Source organism: Protopterus annectens, chromosome 5.part0, assembly GCF_019279795.1.
Source record: "Protopterus annectens isolate FY-2018-M chromosome 5.part0, PAN1.0, whole genome shotgun sequence".
Lineage (NCBI taxonomy): Eukaryota > Metazoa > Chordata > Ceratodontiformes > Protopteridae > Protopterus > Protopterus annectens.
The window spans coordinates 1,005,289,070-1,005,308,639 of record NC_056735.1 but is presented as its reverse complement, the minus strand read 5'-3'; positions in this window follow the sequence as shown (position 1 = coordinate 1,005,308,639).

Here is a 19,570-nt window from a genome sequence, read left to right as displayed (position 1 = left end):
TGCTAATAAATCCATACACATTATTTGCTCATATATCCTCCCAGGAAATAACATAAATATGCTTGAAAATACCCTTAGTTGGCTCTCAATGACCCTCCCACAAGAAAAAATATTCCTTGGTAATTTTAATATTGACTGGAATGGCTGTACCTCTCCCAAACCTATGACTCGTATAAACCTATTTGGCTTTTTCCAAACCATTACATTCCCTACCAGGACCCACAAACCAAGCAAGAAACAAACTACCTTAGATCGGATACTAGTTAACAGTGACTCCCTCAGTTACAAAACTGGCATACTTCCCGATGAAATTAGTGACTATTCTCTTACCTTCATAACTAGAAAAAAGACCACCATTCCCAATGAAACAACATTTAGAACAACTTGTAACAAAAAAAATTTCAACCCAGTAAACTTCCAAGCAGAGCTCAAAGCATGCAACTGGTCACCCCTAAAATGCCTGCCTCTTGACGAAGCAGTCTCTTTCTTTAACAATAAATTTCTGCAAATCCTCGATAACCATGCTTCCTCATGCACTGTCAGAACTAAAAACAAACCTGCTCACTGGATCTCTAATGAGACAAGGCACAGCATTAGACTGAGAAATAAAATCTGGTCCAAATGGAGAAAAACAAAAAACCCAGTAGATCACCTAAACTTTAGAATGCTTTGAAATGCCACAAAAAGATCTATAGTCCTTGACAAAAAAACTATTACCTCAAACTCCAACAAACCCAACAGCAAAACCCACAAAAGTTCTGGTCAGGAATCAACAAACTGCTTCACCCAGGTCACTCCAAAACTCCTACCCCCTCTAACCTAACTCAAAGCCCTCCCAACCAAATTGCTTACACTTTTAATAAATTTCTCTCTGAAACCGTCCAATCCCTAGCTAACACCTTAAAACCTGTCATCACCACAGAATCTCCTCCACTGACCAATCTACCCCAAACTTTTCATCTCGAGCCCATTCCCACATCCCTCATTCACACTCTACTTCTTAAATTAAAATCATGCATACCATCAGCTGACCTCCTCCCAGCTGAATACCTTCAAATTGCAGCAGGAGTACTTGCCTACCCAATCTCCATCCTAATAAATAGAACCATTACTGAATCCTACATCCCTTCTCTCTGGAAAATCTCACATATTATCCCCTTGCATAAGGGAGGTAACTCAAATGAACTCTCAAACTTCCGCCCAATAGCCCTCCTCTCACCCCTAGCAAAAGTTATGGAGAGATGTATTCACCATCAACTACTCCATCATCTCCTTGAAAACAACCTATTAGTGGACTGCCAACACGGTTTCAGACCTTTCCACAATACTACCACTGCACTCCTATCCTTTACTGACCGCATTAATAAAAATAGAAATAGTAACCGGCTCTCTTCAGCTCTCTTTATAGACCTCTCCAAAGCCTTTGATATGGTGAACCACCAATTACTAACTAATATACTCAAATCTCTTTCAATTGATACTCAAGCAGTAAAATGGTTCAATTCATACCTTGAAAATAGACATCAAGCAGTGCTCTGGGAGAACAACTTATCCTCCCAGCTCCCAATCATTCTTGGAGTCCCACAAGGATCTAATCTGGGTCCACTCCTCTTTAATATTTTCATTAATGATCTGAAAACCTCCCTTCCCCAAACTACCTGCATACAATATTCCGACGATTCAACGCTAATCTGTGCTGCTTCCTCTCCAACTGAACTCCAAAACAAGAGACAAACAGTATTCATCTTGGTGGAAAAATGGTTCCACCAACTGTGTCTCCTCTTGATCCCAAAAAAACAAAAAAAACAAAACTACTACTGTTTGCGCCCACACAGAAGACCCCTTCACTCAGTCTCTTACTTACATCTAATAATGGTACTGTAATCACTCCTGACACTACTACTAAACTCCTAGGTGTAACAATAGATAATAATCTCAACTTTGACACACACATTAACCTAACTATTAAATCTGTTAATAAAAAACTTGGTTTCTTTTATAGACTCAAACCATTTCTCACAGCCTCAGCCAAGATTACTATTGCTCAAACTCACCTGATTTCTACCCTTCTCTACGCCTCCCCCATTTATACAAACCTAACCAAAAGCAATTTAAATAAACTGGCAACTTATTACAACAACATAGCCAGATTTGCCACGGGTGCCCTGTTTAGAACCCACCACTGCCAAAATCTAAAACTACTAGGTTGGTTGGAAATACAAAATCAGCTTCTCTTCCAGCAACTCACCTTTATCCACAAGATCTTACACCATCCCACAAATATGCCTATACTCAGCAACCTCCTCAATTCTTATAAAAACCTTCCAACCCTATGTTCCACAAATAGGTTACAGGTAGCCACCTTAAAATCTAAAAAAACAAATCAGAGCAATGTCTGTTTTCTAACTCAGCTGGTAAAATTTGGAACAAACTCCCAATTGTACTAACATCTACTACATCCACCCATCTTTTCAGGAACCAGTTAAGAAGTTTCTTAAAATCCCAATGGCTTTGCCCATGCAACAAGCCCTCTACTGATACAATCTCCCCTTGCCTTTAGCCTTTTTTACTCCAAATATTTTATCTTTTCTAAAAATATATATATTTTGCTCTTTTCATACCCATCACTGTGCTGGGTCAAGTTCCTCGACATAATATATTACCTGACTAATGCTTATATTTGTTTCTGCTAACTGTTGCTCCAAATGACTGAAACAAAAATCTTCCTGTTGTTACCCTAATGCTTACTGCTGCTGAAATAACAAGTGTAGATGAATGTATAGTTATCAGAATGTCTTTATGAATGTATAGTTATCTATTTGTTGTTTGTATTCCTTGTATAAACTGTTCTTTTCTCGGAGCTTTTCTCCTCGGGTCTCTACTGAAAATGGGCATATATCCAGTTAGACTAGCCCAGTCAACAAATGTAAAATAAATAAATAAATAAATAAATAAAAATAAATAAATAAATAAATAAATACATAAATAAATAAATAAACAGCACCAAAAACACTAGATCCCGGGATCTGAACTTCACTTGTGACATAAACAGAATGTGCTGGAGAGGTAGATATCTGTCCCAAAAGATCCTGGCTCTATGGAATAGGCTTCCTATCCATGTACAACAGAGTTCATCCCTGACCCAATTAGAAAAAAATCCTTGACAATTTGATGGGAAATCGTAAATCTGCCCTCAATCTGGTCTCCATGTCCCTTATAGACAAAGGCCATCAATAAGAAAAGAATTATCCAAACTAACACCCTCATTACAAATGCATAGTTACCTGCCTCCTAATATGCCCCCATATGATACTTGAGATCCAAATGGTCTGGGGTGTGTGGCTAGGCTTGTAAGTGCCCTAGTGGCCATTAGCCTAGTTACAATGTATGAACTTATAAAGATCAAACAGAGCCCTAACCAACTGTTTTTAAATAAGACTTCAGTGGCAAGCCCATCGAAACATGGAGCCATGCATGAAGCCAAACCCTCTATAGTTGCAAATATCAGCATGAGAAATAGGCCTATCCAAATGATGGAACCATTTGTGATGTAATAGTTGGTAGAAGTAAATCCTCTAGAAACCTCTTAATAACACTTAGACTATGAACACCTCTGCTGAACCCAAATATTCAATCTTGAGGACTGCGATAATTTGCTTGAGATCCATAGTAACTGACACACATCAGAATTCTCTAAGAACAAGATAATTTAACTCTCTCTTGACATTTTTAGCTATTAGCTTTACCCAATAAAACAATACATAATATTCACATCTTTCACGAATTTCCTGAAAGAAAATATTTTTATAAGCAAGCATAGTACCTTTGTTTTTTATACATAGTTCTATCCTTATAGTCTTTACCTTTAAGTTGACCCTGCAGTCTCCTAAGCTAAGTGTTCATATTCATCAGGTCTTCAACGGTTCCCTATTTTTGTTTATTTTATTGCATTCCTCTTTACAAAAAAATGTAAAGAAATCCTAACAGGAAAAATATTGAGTTCTGACTTACTGAACCCTTTCCAAAACTCAGCTTTCCAGTTCCTCAACTCTTGAGTCTTTTTAGAATTTTTAGAGATACACAGATACAACCTCCACTGCAGGTTAGAAGTAGGCAATGACAAATCACTACAAGTTAACAAAAGCATTGAGCAACACAATAAATTAGTGCACACAACATATGCCTCTGCTACATTTTTGCAATAACAACTTAAGAAAAATCAAAAATTTAGCCCACTAGCCACTCCAGTGGCAGGATCAAAAAAAGTATAATCTTTATCATTTGGGTAAATTACTCTCTAAATATCAACTGAATCATACTTGTTGGTCAATATTTGTTACCTTCTAGTAATTTTGGATAGCTTATTCACACTCTCTGGAAGCCTATTCATCCACGTGTGAATAACCACTTTAACGTCCTCTCCAAAAAGTATCATAACATTGGAGCTACTAAGGACATTGATTTCAGGAAACATCCTCTAAATACTAACAACAAAAGAATAAAACTGCACCTTTAAATACTAGCCACATTAACATTATTAGGGACATTACAATCTGCTAATATCAATATATTCCAAAAAGGCTTGAAGCAACCAGAGTGTTTGGGGTTAAACACAGCCCATCTGAATTAACTGTATAGTAAACTTGCTACTACCTTTAAGTTACTACAACTTCAAAGCCCAGAATTCCACCATTTATTCAGAAAACATTCCTCTTTTTTTGTAATTTTAGTTTTCCCACAAGGTACACAGTTTCTTGAGATTCATTAACATATAATCAGTCATAACAGCTGTAGCTGCACCTTTAGTAATCCAAGAGAGACAGGTTATACCACGATACTGAAACTCAACAGTAGTAAATAAGAATACACCTATACTAAGAGTAGCTAATGAATGAAGTTGAAACCACAATGCTGGTAATTAATTAGAGTACAAGGATTTCTAATAGTAGTGCTGGGCACCTCTAGAAGGTTACCCTAATAACTTTTCAATCACTAATCAATCATCTTTCTGTTAATAATGCAAAATCCTTCACAAAATCAATCCTGAATGCCATCAGGGGAACCTGTTATTAAACAATATAAAAAATTCTCATATAACAAAGATTTATACCACTAGCCCCCTTAAGCATGTATGCCTGAAGGTGGGAAAATGTTATGCAGACATATTCTGTACTGCTATACAGCCTGTTTAGATAACTATTTATTCACCATATACTGAGCTGCATAGATTTAGTCTCAAACAATTCAAATTTCTAATGCTATCACAATTATCTTAATATACCTCAAGCTCCAAATAAACAACCAGGTGATGATAATTAAATTCAATTACAGAAGTGGCATCCAAACCTCAGGGAAAATTAAAAAAAAAAAGTTATGTCACAAAAAACATTTATTCTGAATAATAAATCCCCTCAAAAAGTATGATGTCATTCCTGGCACACACCCAGCTGAATCTGAGCAGCATATCCATTCCATTAGCACAGGATATTAAACATAAATACAGCATACAATAAAATGTTGTAACGTATACCGTTTGGCATCCATTGATGAACAAAGCAGTCTGACTTAACAAAGTTATAACAATACTTTAGTTCCTTTAATATTAAAATGTATCCCATAGGTCACACACTCACAGCCCCATTCTGTCTCCTAAAGCTTCAATAGCCATATTAACAAACAAGAAGGTCCATATCAACCCGTAGTAAATAAGAAAACACATTAGATACATAACAATACATAAGTACCTTTTTAGGTGCAAGTGAGACCTTCAGTTCAACCATGAATTTTCAATTACATTGAGTGGGTATCTTCCATGGTAGCTGCTCATATGAAAATTTCAGATGAAATCAGAATTTGCATTGACCCAAGAGATTTCAACAAGGCATTAAAAAGACCTCATCATCCGTACAGTTGAGGAAATTGCAATCTTTATGCCAAATGCCACTGTTTTTTCTGTCTTAGATGCAAAGTGTTCATTTTGGCAAGTAATGCTTGATCGTAAATCTTTGCTACTGACTACATTCAGTACATCACTTGGTAGATACAGATACCTCAGGATGCCTTTTGGAATAAATTCTGTCAGTGAAGTGTTTCAGCATGCAATGGAGTAAATTTTTCAGTCTACCTGTGTGCAATAATAGTAGGAGGTAATGGTGAAGCAGAACATGGCAGAAACCTCAGAAAAATTATGATCAGAGCCCGCAAAGTGAATTTAAAGCTCAATCCTCTGAAGTGCAAATTCAGACTACCAGAAGTTACTTATGTAGGTCATTTATTCACCAGTACAGGCTTACGACCAGATCCTTCTAAGCAAGCAGCCATTCTTGAGATGCTAGCGCCAGACAATTTCCAAGCCTTACAGCATTTTCTTGGAATGATTATTTGGGAAAATTTATCCCTGACTTTAGTGAGTTATCAGCACCTTTAAGAGAGATGACACACAAAAATATTGCATGGTCATGGTTAGAACAACACCTGAGTGTATTTGATAACCTCAAACAGCAAATTGCTAACTTGCCTACATTAAGATACTATGATGTCCACAAACCAGTAGTTCTTTCCTGTGATGCTTCAAAGTTTGGTCTTGGTGCAGTTATTCTTCAAGAGGGCAGACCTGCTGCCTATGCATCTAGAACTCTTACCCAGGCTGATATGCAGTATGCTCAAACTGAAAGGAACCTTTGGTAACCGTGTTTGCATGTTCAAAGTTTCATGATTATATTTATGGCCAAGCAATCCAGATAGAAACTGACCATCAACCTCTAGTTACTATTTTAAAGAAGTCTATCCATTCAGCTCCAGCAAGAGTACAAAGAATGATGCTCAAATTGCAAAAGTGTAATTTCAAAATTGTCTATACAAGGGATAAACTTATTTATCTGGCTGATACCTTACCCAGATCACCCCAAAATACCACAGAACAGCTTGATGCCGAGAATTTTGACTTCAAAGTCATGGAAGTGCATAATTTTTTTTATCACAAGACTTGATGAGCTAAGAGATCATACAAAGTCTGATCCAATTTTGCAAAGGCTCAACCACTTCTTCAATGTAGGATGGCCATCAAAGCAATCCTGTATACCACCAGAAGTACAACCTTACTTTCTTTCCATACAAAGATGAGATGCTGATGGAAGATGGTATCATTTTCAAAGGTCCAAAAGTTGTTGTTCTTATTTCCTTACAATGTTTTGCATCGTGGCCACCCAAGTTCCGATTCTATCAAAAGAAGGGTGAAACGCATACCTCTCAACTGTACAAAGTTTCACAGAATGTCCAGATTTTTGCCTCATATTTTTGGTGTGTTCCTCCTAAAATCTGTACCTTTCTGCCAAATAGCTGAGGATTGAAGTCATTAAATAATGATGAACATTTGGGTTTAAGACTCCACATCCTTCAGAAAATTCATACTAATGCAAAACCTATTATTCTATCAACTTTTTAAGTTTGTAAGAGCAATATTTAAAATCTGTCCCTATTTGTCCCCCCATCATTTTAGGCTTTGTCCAGATTTTTTGCTCTAAGAGGTTGAGAGGTATGAGAGGACTAGTATTTGGCCTTCTCTAGCAAAAGACATTGATAAAGTACTTTCTTCCAATTTAGTGTGCAACAGTACTAAGCCACACATGCAAAAAGAATCCCTTCAGCTAAACCAAATTCCTACACTACCTTGGTCAACAGTAGCAACTGACATATTTGAGTGGAACATTCAGCATTACTTAGTCTTGGTAGACTCTTATTCGAACTGGTTTGAGATTGATTTGCTACCTGACCTAATATTATTACTAAGATGAAACATAATTTCTCAGTCCATGGTAGTCCACACAAAGTTGTTTCTGACAACGGTTCTCAGTTTACCATTCAATTGTTTCAGAGATTTGCTAAACAGTGGGACTTTATCCATGTTAGTAGCAGTCCCGAATATCCTCAGTCAAACTGCCTTGCTGAACATGCAGTACAGAGTGCAAAGCAATTACTGGAGAGGTCAAAGTGTAACAATACTGATATCTTCTTGAATTTACTCAGTCTCAGAAATATACCCCGTGACAACTTATTTGGCTCACCTGCTCAGACTTTTATCTAGGCATACCAGAACAACCTTGCCTATCAGTTGTAGTTTGTTGGTGCCTAATGCTAAAAGCAACAGAGCAATCAAAGCCCAATGTTTCAAGAAGCGTTCTTCTCAGAAGTCCAGCTGTGATAAAATGAGCAGATTTCTTTGTCTGTTAAAAGAAGGAGAGACTGTGAGGATACAAACGTCGAAAGGCTTTGATGAAATTGGTTAAGTGAGAGGTATATGCACTGAGCCGAGATCCTACTTAGTGGAATCTGAGGGTATAGAGTACAGGAGAAACTGCAGACATCTTCTACCTGTAACAGAAACAACATGGCAGCATTGTGCCTGTGATACAGACTCTAGATCTCAGAGCAACCCTGACAATGTTTGTACCAAAGAACATGTCACAGTATTCATTTCCATTCCTGATGATGTGCCAGATGCCCCCAAAGTTGAACATTTCTTGAATACAGTCCCCATTGCTAGATCCAGTTCTGACTTTTATGTTACATGGTCAGGTCGTATTTCAAGACCTATGTGTCTAATTTTGCATGATTGCATATAATTAGTTCTGTATAACTGCATGTCAAAAGACCATTTCTGTAAATTCCATGTCATTGAATACTGTCATTTCATATATGGCTCATTTCTCAAAGAGGGAGGATGTCGATCAGAACGTGTGCATGTACCTTTAAGAAGCATTTCCAGATGTAACCATGTGCATATAAATAGCGAGCACGTGCAGGCAGCAGTGCCATTTTGAGAGAACAGCCAGAGTGTTAATATGTATGAGTGTGGTAGTCAGTCTGCTTATAAGTTTATTTAAGTTTGAGTTACAAAGCCTCATTCCTGATGTGTTTGTGTATAATAAAACTGCTTGAACAGAACCCACAAATGTTCATCTGCTTTATCCTGACCAGACGAGCGACAACATTGACCAGCAATTCATATTGATTCTTTATCTGATGAACTTCATTAGGCTCAGTCATGGCACTGACTTTGGAGGCCTTCCCTTTCTTTTGTTGTGGGAATTTCTAAGTGAAGAAGAAATAGGTTTTGTATACTGAGTACTACTTCTAATGATTGCAACAGCTTTTTAGACACCTCAAAATAAGCATTAATGGATCCCCTCCCTTTAATCTGGAGAAACTCTTCAATTTTACCTGATGAAAGAAATAAGAACTGAATGTCCTTATTCACCACTAGTGTGTCTCAAAATGCAGTTGTACAGTAAAGCCCATCTCTCACAATGCCTAAGAAATATGGCCGTGGGTTTTTGATTTTCACATAGCAGTGGACAGTTGTATGGTGCTATGTAAAACTGATGCATCACCTTCTAAACAGCCTTCCTCAGGTCTGTTATGATTCTAGGGGCTGAGTCCTTGTCACTGTAGTCAAGAACCCTCACGATCAGGTACCTCAGTATATTGTTGAGTCGCAATGTAGGTTCTATTCTATGAACATGTTCAATAACACAGTCACACTGGACAATGTAACATTTTCAGGTACTATTCAAAAACAGTAGACTAGTTTCCTGCCCATATTCTAAACATTGTCCCAAGCAAGTCTATCATTTTTGAGGAGAACTGAAGCTTCAGCAAGGCTTACAAATGCGTAGCTGTTACGGCATGCTGCTTGCTGTGCAATGGCTTCATGGATGGCTTGCAATTATGAACATGACTGGCAACAGTCAGTTTAATTTGGTGTATCTCAACTGTGAGAGGGCTGCCAAAGTACTATTTATTGCTCTCAGCTTTTCCTGTACTAGTATTGTATCTCAGGCCATCCCCTTGCAAGTAAGTCACATGGTAAGGGCTAGAATTTAAGTGAAACACATTTCAAAAACAGGGTCAATAAGCAGATCAGGTTACTCTCCACTAGATTTACTCCATGTTGGTATTCATAGTCAATTAGAAAGCCATTAGATAATTTAATAGCTGCTTTATAGCCTCAGAATTGTGACAGATACAGCTGTGACAGAGCTACAGAATTGTGACTTATTCTCTATATGTCTGACCAAGTGCACCCCACTTGAGATCTAAACATTTATTTTGATTTCAACTAAGGAAGATGCCCAGGTAAGAAACATTGTATTACAATACTCACTGGGGAAATAATCATTCTTTGTAAGACAATCCACAGAAGTTTGGTTAAGCAGTGTGACATCCTTCAGATAAGACATTAAGCTGAAGTCTCACCTGCCTGAGTCAGTGGTAGCTCAAGGAAATATAAATAATCTTATCAAAAAAAGAGAAAGAGAAATTATTCAGTTTGCTGCACTAATTGTCACCTCACAGCAAGAGGTTCTCTGGTTCAATTCTCGGCTGGGGTGCCTTCTGTGCGGAGTCTGCATGTCCTCCCTGTGGTCGCGTGGGTTTCCTCCAGGCGCTCCAGTTTCCTCCCACATCCCAAAGACATGCTGCAGGTGGATTGGACACTCTAAATTGGCCCTAGGTGTGAGTGCATGTGTGTGTGTGCCTTCTTTGTTAGGGTGGGCGCCTGGCTGGCAACTCGACACTGTAGAACTCCACTGCCAATCATGAGGGGACAGGTGATCCGCTGTGGTGACCCCTAACCGGGAAAAAGCCAAAAGAAGAAGAAGAAGAAGAAGATATCACCCTTAAAAAGAGGACACTATCCTAGGGAAACTCACCCGGTCAACAAAGAGTAAATAAATAAATGAATGGATGCATTTTGTCCAAGGGTGAAGATTATAGGAAGTTATGCTTAACAATAAATAAGACTGAGAAGAATATAGCAAATAAAACTAGCAGTGCATAGTCTGTTTCCATTAACATTAAATGCTTCATGGATGTCCAATAAGAGTGTTGTTGTAGGATTTTTATTTTTATGTATGTAAGTCAGTATTCCGCCATAACCTAACTAGATATCTTCCTTCACAATTAGATGTGGCCCTCCCAAAGTGACCCTTAATAAAACCTTGTTGGTAGGATGCAGTAAGATAGGCAACTATTTTTCCGGTCAGAGTATTAGAATTTTTTAATAGATCATGACTTCTTCCTATTATTGATGAGAGAAGGATGATTAGGGGACAAGTGCATTTTGTTAATTCTGGTTGAGCTAGTAAAGGCAACATTAGCATCTTCTTAATAAAAGAGGAAGTTAGAGGCATCTAATAATCCATATTTACAGTACTTGAACAAATTAGGAGTAAGAGCATCTAGTCCAGGAGCTTAGCCTGAGGCAATGGTGATAATAACTGCTAAAATTTCCTTTTTTATTAATAAGAAATGGAAGTAATATATTCTCCTCTTCTCAACATTAGTAAGGACTAAACTGTTAGGAAAGTTATTCCTCTATCTGAGCAGCAACAATAGTAAAATGTGATCCACAGACTTTATTCTTTGGTTATAATCTGGTTGATGCGAGCAGGTTCTGTTACTAAATTTGCTTTGTTATCTCTCAGTATCAGAAAAAAAATGTATCTTTTCTTCTTCATTAATTTTTCTGGTGAGAAGGTTGGGTGAAGTGATATCTTTACCCATTTCCTCACATCTGTTTTATGTTACACCATACATAGCTTTGCTTTTCCTCTTAAAATGTTTAGCCTGTACTAACAACTTTTATCTTTGTAGTCCCACTTCCTGTGCTTAAAACAATTTCTGAAATCTTCCACTAAAGAGCCTGTTGGTGACAGTACATGATTAAAACAATTAGTTCTTTTTTTTCAAACGGAAGTAACAACATTATTCCTTTTATGGAGATGTAACTTCCTGTGTTTCAAAAAACATTTGATGTTAACAGCTTCAGAACTAATTGTTTTAATCAAATTTCTGAAATCTATTCAGTCCCACAGATTGACTATTTAACACAAGTCTATCCCTTTTAGTAGAAATCATTACAATTTTAATAAATTATTTAAAAAAATTAAGCTCTGCTTCATTAGACTCGTTCCTGCATATCTCATGTTTCAGCTATGAGGTGCATTTTTCACATGTAAATATTAATGGATCAAATTTACACTAGAGATCAAAACTCAGTTCTTTAATACTACTATGACCAAGCTATGGTCAGACAATTTGACATACTTAATGGTTACATCAGAGACTTAGAAACTGACTTGAATCTTGCAATAAAGTCATTGTTGGTAAAAACAGATACTTGAAAAAGTATTAATTCTTGCGGCAAGATCATGCACTTCTAAAATTCATCTTTCCAATGTGAAAGTCCTGAAAGAAACTCAAATATATAAAGAGACAAAGAAAATTGTTTAGCTTTGCTTGTGAATCCACTGAAGCACGATCATTACTTTTTCCTTATGCAGAATTATTCATTCCCTTCCTTATTTTAGGTGAATCATAAGGCATCATCACTCAATAGCTAATCTTTGATTGCAATCTTAATCTGTTCAAATGTCAACACACACTAGCTTTGCTATAGGAAACATCCCAGTCAACACCTCCACCTTAGAAAGAAGAAGGACCTGTGTTCTTCTATTTTATCCCATAAGATGTCTTGAGCTATGCTTCTGTTTCCTCCATATTTTGTTATAATGTTAGTATTATATAACATAGAAGGTAGGGTATGCGTTAGCATTATATAACATGCATGTCTTAGTGTTATATAACACAGAGGGTAGAGGGTAAGGCATGTGTTAGTATTATATAACATAGATGGTAAGGCATGTGTTAGTGTTATATAACACAGAGGGCAAGGCATGTCTTAGTATTATATAACACAGAGAGTGAGGCATGTGTTAGTGTTATATAACATAGAGCGTAAGGCATGTGTTAGCATTATATAACATAAAGGGTAAGGCAGGTATTAGTATTATATGGCACAGAGTGTTAGTATTATGTAACATAGAGGGTACTGCATGTGTTAGTGTTATATAACATAGATGGTAAGGCATGTGTTACTGTTATATAACATAGAGGGTACGTCATGTGTTAGTATTATATAGCACAGAGGTCTGGCCTGTGTTAGTATTATATAACATAGACGGTGAGGCATGTGTTAGTATTATATAACATAGAGGGTAAGGCATGTGTTAGTATTTTATAATATAGATGGTGAGGCATGTGTTAGTATTATATAACATAGAGAGTAAGGCATGTGTTAGTGTTATATAACATAGACGGTGAGGCATGTGTTAGTATTATATAACATAGAGGGTAAGGCATGTGTTAGTATTTTATAACATAGATGGTGAGGCATGTGTTACTATTATATAACACAGAGGGTAAGTAATGTGTTAGTATTATATAACATGGAGGGACAGGCATGTGTTAGTATTATATAACATAGAGGGTAAGGCATGTGTTAGCATTATATAACATAGAGGGTGAGGCATGTGTTAATATTATGTAACACAGATTGTGAGGCATGTGTTAGCATTATATAACATAGAGGGTAGGGTATGTGTTAGTATTTATAATATAGAGCGTACAGCATGTGTTAGTATTATGTAACTTAGAGGGTGAGGGATGTGTTACTATTATATAATACAGAGGGTACGGCATGTGTTAGTATTATGTAACATAGATGGTGAGGCATGTGTTAGTTTTATATAACACAGAGGGTACAGCATGTGTTAGTATTATATAACATAGATGGTGAGGCATGTGTTAGTGTTATATAACAATGAGGGTGAGACATGTGTTAGTGTTATATAACACAGAGGGTACGGCATGTGTTAGTATTATATAACATAGATGGTGAGGCATGTGTTAGTGTTATATAACAATGAGGGTGAAACATGTGTTAGTGTTATATAACACAGATGGTACGGCATGTGTTAGTATTATATAACATAGATGGTGAGGCATGTGTTAGTGTTATATAACACAGAGGGTACGGCATGTGTTAGTATTATATAACATAGATGGTGAGGCATGTGTTAGTGTTATATAACAATGAGGGTGAGGCATGTGTTAGTGTTATATAACAGAGAGGGTACGGCATGTGTCAGTATTATATAACATAGATGGTGAGGCATGTGTTAGTGTTATATAACACAGAGGGTACGGCATGTGTTAGTATTATATAACATAGATGGTGAGGCATGTGTTAGTGTTATATAACACAGAGGGTACGGCATGTGTTAGTATTATATAACATAGATGGTGAGGCATGTGTTAGTGTTATATAACACAGAGGGTACGGCATGTGTTAGTATTATATAACATAGATGGTGAGGCATGTGTTAGTGTTATATAACACAGAGGGTACAGCATGTGTTAGTATTATATAACATAGATGGTGAGGCATGTGTTAGTGTTATATAACACAGATGCTGAGGCATGTGTTAGTGTTATATAACATAGATGGTGAGGCATGTTTTAGTGTTATATAACACAGAGGGTACAGCATGTGTTAGTATTATATAACATAGATGGTGAGGCATGTGTTAGTGTTATATAACACAGAGGGTACAGTATGTGTTAGTATTATATAACATAGATGGTGAGGTATGTGTTAGTGTTATATAACACAGAGGGTACGGCATGTGTTGGTATTATATAACATAGATGGTGAGGCATGATAACACAGATGCTGAGGCATGTGTTAGTGTTATATAACATAGATGGTGAGGCATGTGTTAGTGTTATATAACATAGATGGTGAGGCATGTGTTAGTGTTATATAACACAGAGGGTACGGCATGTGTTAGTATTATATAACATAGATGGTGAGGCATGTGTTAGTGTTATATAACACAGAGGGTACGGCATGTGTTAGTATTATATAACATAGATGGTGAGGCATGTGTTAGTGTTATATAACACAGAGGGTACAGCATGTGTTAGTATTATATAACACAGATGGTGAGGCATGTGTTAGTGTTATATAACATAGATGGTGACGTATGTGTTAGTGTTATATAACATAAAGGGTATGGCATGTGTTAGTATTATATAACATAGATGGTGAGGCATGTGTTAGTGTTATATAACAATGAGGGTGAGGCATGTGTTAGTGTTATATAACACAGAGGGTACGGCATGTGTTAGTATTATATAACATAGATGGTGAGGCATGTGTTAGTGTTATGTAACACAGAGGGTATGGCATGTGTTAGTATTATATAACATAGATAGTGAGGCATGTGTTAGTGTTATATAACACAAAGGGTACTGCATGTGTTAGTATTATATAACATAGATGGTGAGGCATGTGTTAGTGTTATATAACACAGAGGGTACGGCATGTGTTAGTATTATATAACATAGATGGTGAGGCATGTGTTAGTGTTATATAACACAGAGGGTACGGCATGTGTTAGTATTATATAACATAGATGGTGAGGCATGTGTTAGTATTATATAACACAGAGGGTACAGCATGTGTTAGTATTATATAACATAGATGTTGAGGCATGTGTTAGTGTTATATAACAATGAGGGTGAGGCATGTGTTAGTGTTATATAACATAGATGGTGAGGCATGTGTTAGGGTTATATAACACAGAGGGTACGGCATGTGTTAGTATTATATAACATAGATGATGAGGCATGTGCTAGTGTTATATAACAAAGAGGGTGAAGCATGTGTTAGTGTTATATAACACAGAGGGTACTGCATGTGTTAGTATTATATAACATAGATGGTGAGGCATGTGTTAGTGTTATATAACACAGAGGGTACAGTATGTGTTAGTATTATATAACATAGATGGTGAGGTATGTGTTAGTGTTATATAACACAGAGGGTACGGCATGTGTTGGTATTATATAACATAGATGGTGAGGCATGATAACACAGAGGGTACAGCATGTGTTAGTATTATATAACATAGATGGTGAGGCATGTGTTAGTGTTATGTAACATAGATGGTGAGGCATGTGTTAGTGTTATATAACACAGAGGGTACGGCATGTGTTAGTATTATATAACATAGATGGTGAGGCATGTGTTAGTGTTATATAACACAAAGGGTACGGCATGTGTTAGTATTATATAACATAGATGGTGAGGCATGTGTTAGTGTTATATAACACAGAGAGTACGGCATGTTAGTATTATATAACATAGATGGTGAGGCATGTGTTAGTGTTATATAACACAGAGGGTACGGCATGTGTTAGTATTATATAACATAGATGGTGAGGCATGTGTTAGTGTTATACAACACAAAGGGTACAGCATGTGTTAGTATTATATAACATAGATGGTGAGGCATGTGTTAGTGTTATATAACAATGAGGGTGAGGCATGTGTTAGTGTTATATAACACAGAGGGTACGGCATGTGTTAGTATTATATAACATAGATGGTGAGGCATGTGTTAGTGTTATGTAACACAGAGGGTATGGCATGTGTTAGTATTATATAACATAGATAGTGAGGCATGTGTTAGTGTTATATAACACAGAGGGTACGGCATGTGTTAGTATTATATAACTTAGATGATGAGGCATGTGCTAGTGTTCTATAACAATGAGGGTGAAGCATGTGTTAGTGTTATATAACACAGAGGGTACTGCATGTGTTAGTATTATATAACATAGATGGTGAGGCATGTGTTAGTGTTATATAACACAGAGGGTACGGCATGTGTTAGTATTATATAACATAGATGGTGAGGCATGTGTTAGTGTTATATAACACAGAGGGTACGGCATGTGTTAGTATTATATAACATAGATGGTGAGGTATGTGTTAGTGTTATATAACACAGAGGGTACGGCATGTGTTAGTGTTATATAACACAGAGGGTACAGCATGTGTTAGTATTATATAACATAGATGGTGAGGTATGTGTTAGTGTTATATAACACAAAGGGTACAGCATGTGTTAGTATTATATAACATAGATGATGAGGTATGTGTTAGTGTTATATAACACAGAGGGTACGGCATGTGTTAGTATTATATAACATAGATGGTGAGGCATGTGTTAGTGTTATATAACACAGGGGGTACGGCATGTGTTAGTATTATATAACATAGATGGTGAGGCATGTGTTAGTGTTATATAATATAGAGGGTAAAGTATGAGCAGTTAAGAAGCATCAGCATGCAGAGCTCAATTGACTCTGTGCTTTAACTTTAAGCAAGTAACTTCCCATTGTGCTCCCAGATCATTCCTGACATCTGTATTTTCTGCAACAAGTTAAGTCTGTGTTGAGATGTTGCTGCCTCTTTAGAGGCCACATGCATGCTCTATGATTTTTCAGAAGCCTCAGTTATGGCAACCTTCTAACTGTCCACCTTGCATATTAATGATAATGTGGTGACAGAGCTTGGCATTTAGTGGTGGGAAAATGGCTGTATTTGTTCTGTAGTTGCAATGATATCTGTTTCCATGTGAGAACCAATCTTGTCAAAGCATAAAAGATTTAGCTGTTGGTGCATCATGCATTCTTGTGACAGGTTAAGGGATGTCACTGTGTTGTAGAGTCCCGGCCTGCAATGCTCTGACCATGTAAACATAGTAGCACCCTCCCCCTCCACTTTGCAGGTATTACTATTAGCATTCAGCATATCATTATCTCCCTTTCCTGAGATCACTTTATCACGTGGCTGTAGCATGTGAATGTGCAGTTCCTCTCTACTGGGCATTGTACCTGTTGCCAGTTTCTGAACTCCAGATGCTTTTTAGATGCTAGCAGTATGCATGTGAGATGAACAACATCGGCAGCTGTTTTACAATAGGGCATTCATCTCACAATGTGCCATTCTTCTAACAGACTTGCATGATTTCTTTTCAAAAGTCATGCATTTGTCAGTACTGCCATGATCCCCTCTTTACTACGCATCATATACCCTATGGAAGGAATCTGTGAATCATGTCGGTGTTAATGAGGACATAACCCACAGCTGCTTATCTGATTTCTTTGGCTGACTTAAGGTTAGCTTATATAAATTGTTTGTAGCACCAACATAATTTAAATACTTTTCTTTGCTGGTGGTCAAACTTATACCAAAGCAATGTCCCAGATATCCATGGCTCTACACATACACACACACACACACACACACACACACACACACACACACACACACACACACACACACACACACACATATATATATATATATATATATATATATATATATATATATATGTGTGTGTAATTTTAAAGTAGCTATGTTAATTAAACACTAGTTAAAAATCATAGCTTTCAGGCATCAGTTAACATGCAATAATAAATAAATACAAAAATCAACTTATTATCATTCAACCAGACCAAGAGCAAAATAATGCATCTATGAAATAAAAGCATATGATTGGCATTTCACAGATAACATTAAAATTCCCAGTGCAGCACAACTAAGGACTCCATTATAAATACTGACAGAACTAACAGAATGCCTGGAGTCATGGACTCGGGCTAAAATTGTATGAACCAAGTACTTAAAAGTATTAGGTCTCGAAACAGACATGTCTTTGTAAAGCTGTTTTTCTTCCTGGAAAGGTCAGACTTTAACATTTTCAATCAATATTATATAGCTTCCAGAGAATAAACAGCAACAAAACTAACTTTAAAGTACATAGAGGGGATTTGCAATAAAGATTCTTGGTCTTAGAAATCTCTTGTATAAACAGAGATTAAAGGAATTAGATGTTTATTCTCTAATAAACAAGAAAGTACACTGTGATTATTTATTGATATTTAAATCATTAAACGATGTTTATCTGCAGAATTAGTTACGACTCAGAATGTTAGATTCTGTCCTTAATATCAGACAGAAATATCTGACTGTTGCACTGCTACTTGCAAAAGCAAAAGAAACATAGTTAAGCGGCATACCATATGGCAGGAAAATCTGCCATAATAAAAAAACTCATTAAATTTATTTTAAAAATTACCATTAATTCAGCAATAATGGTAAATATAATTTTGCTCAGATTGTTTGGACTGTTTGGATTGATTTTACAGACTTGTACCTATAGTTATCATATTTCGTGACATAATTCAGAAATTCATACACAAAATGGCTAGCAATAAAAACTTGTAGGTTGGTATTCAGAGTCATAGCTTAAGTGGCCTACAAACAAGTAAATAGCATAGTCAAAATAGCTCAACGTAGCATGGAGATGATTATGAATGTATTAAGGGCAATGTTGCATGATAGAGATACACCAATTACATACACACAGGTCATGTAATGACCTACAGAGTGTGATGTAAATATCATAACACAATGATCTAACTAGTATGCATGTAGCTTGCACATGACAATGTGAGTTCAACCACACATCAGAGTGCCATTACACACACCTGCCAGCCCTGAGTACCATTACACACACCTGCCAGCCCTGATAAGGGATGCACAGCAAGGTTTCTACAAAGTTATTGCTACATATGGGAAGCAAAATGGGTGTGTAAGATATTCAGAAAGAAAGGGAGGGCAACACACAGGATGACACGGGGAAGGAAAAATAAAGATGGGGCAAGACGAAAGTATGTATAGACACACACACAAATACACACACACACACACACACACACACACACACACACACACACACACACACACACACACACACACACACACACACACACATGTTTGCATAACACAGGCAGAAGATAGCAAGTAGAAGGA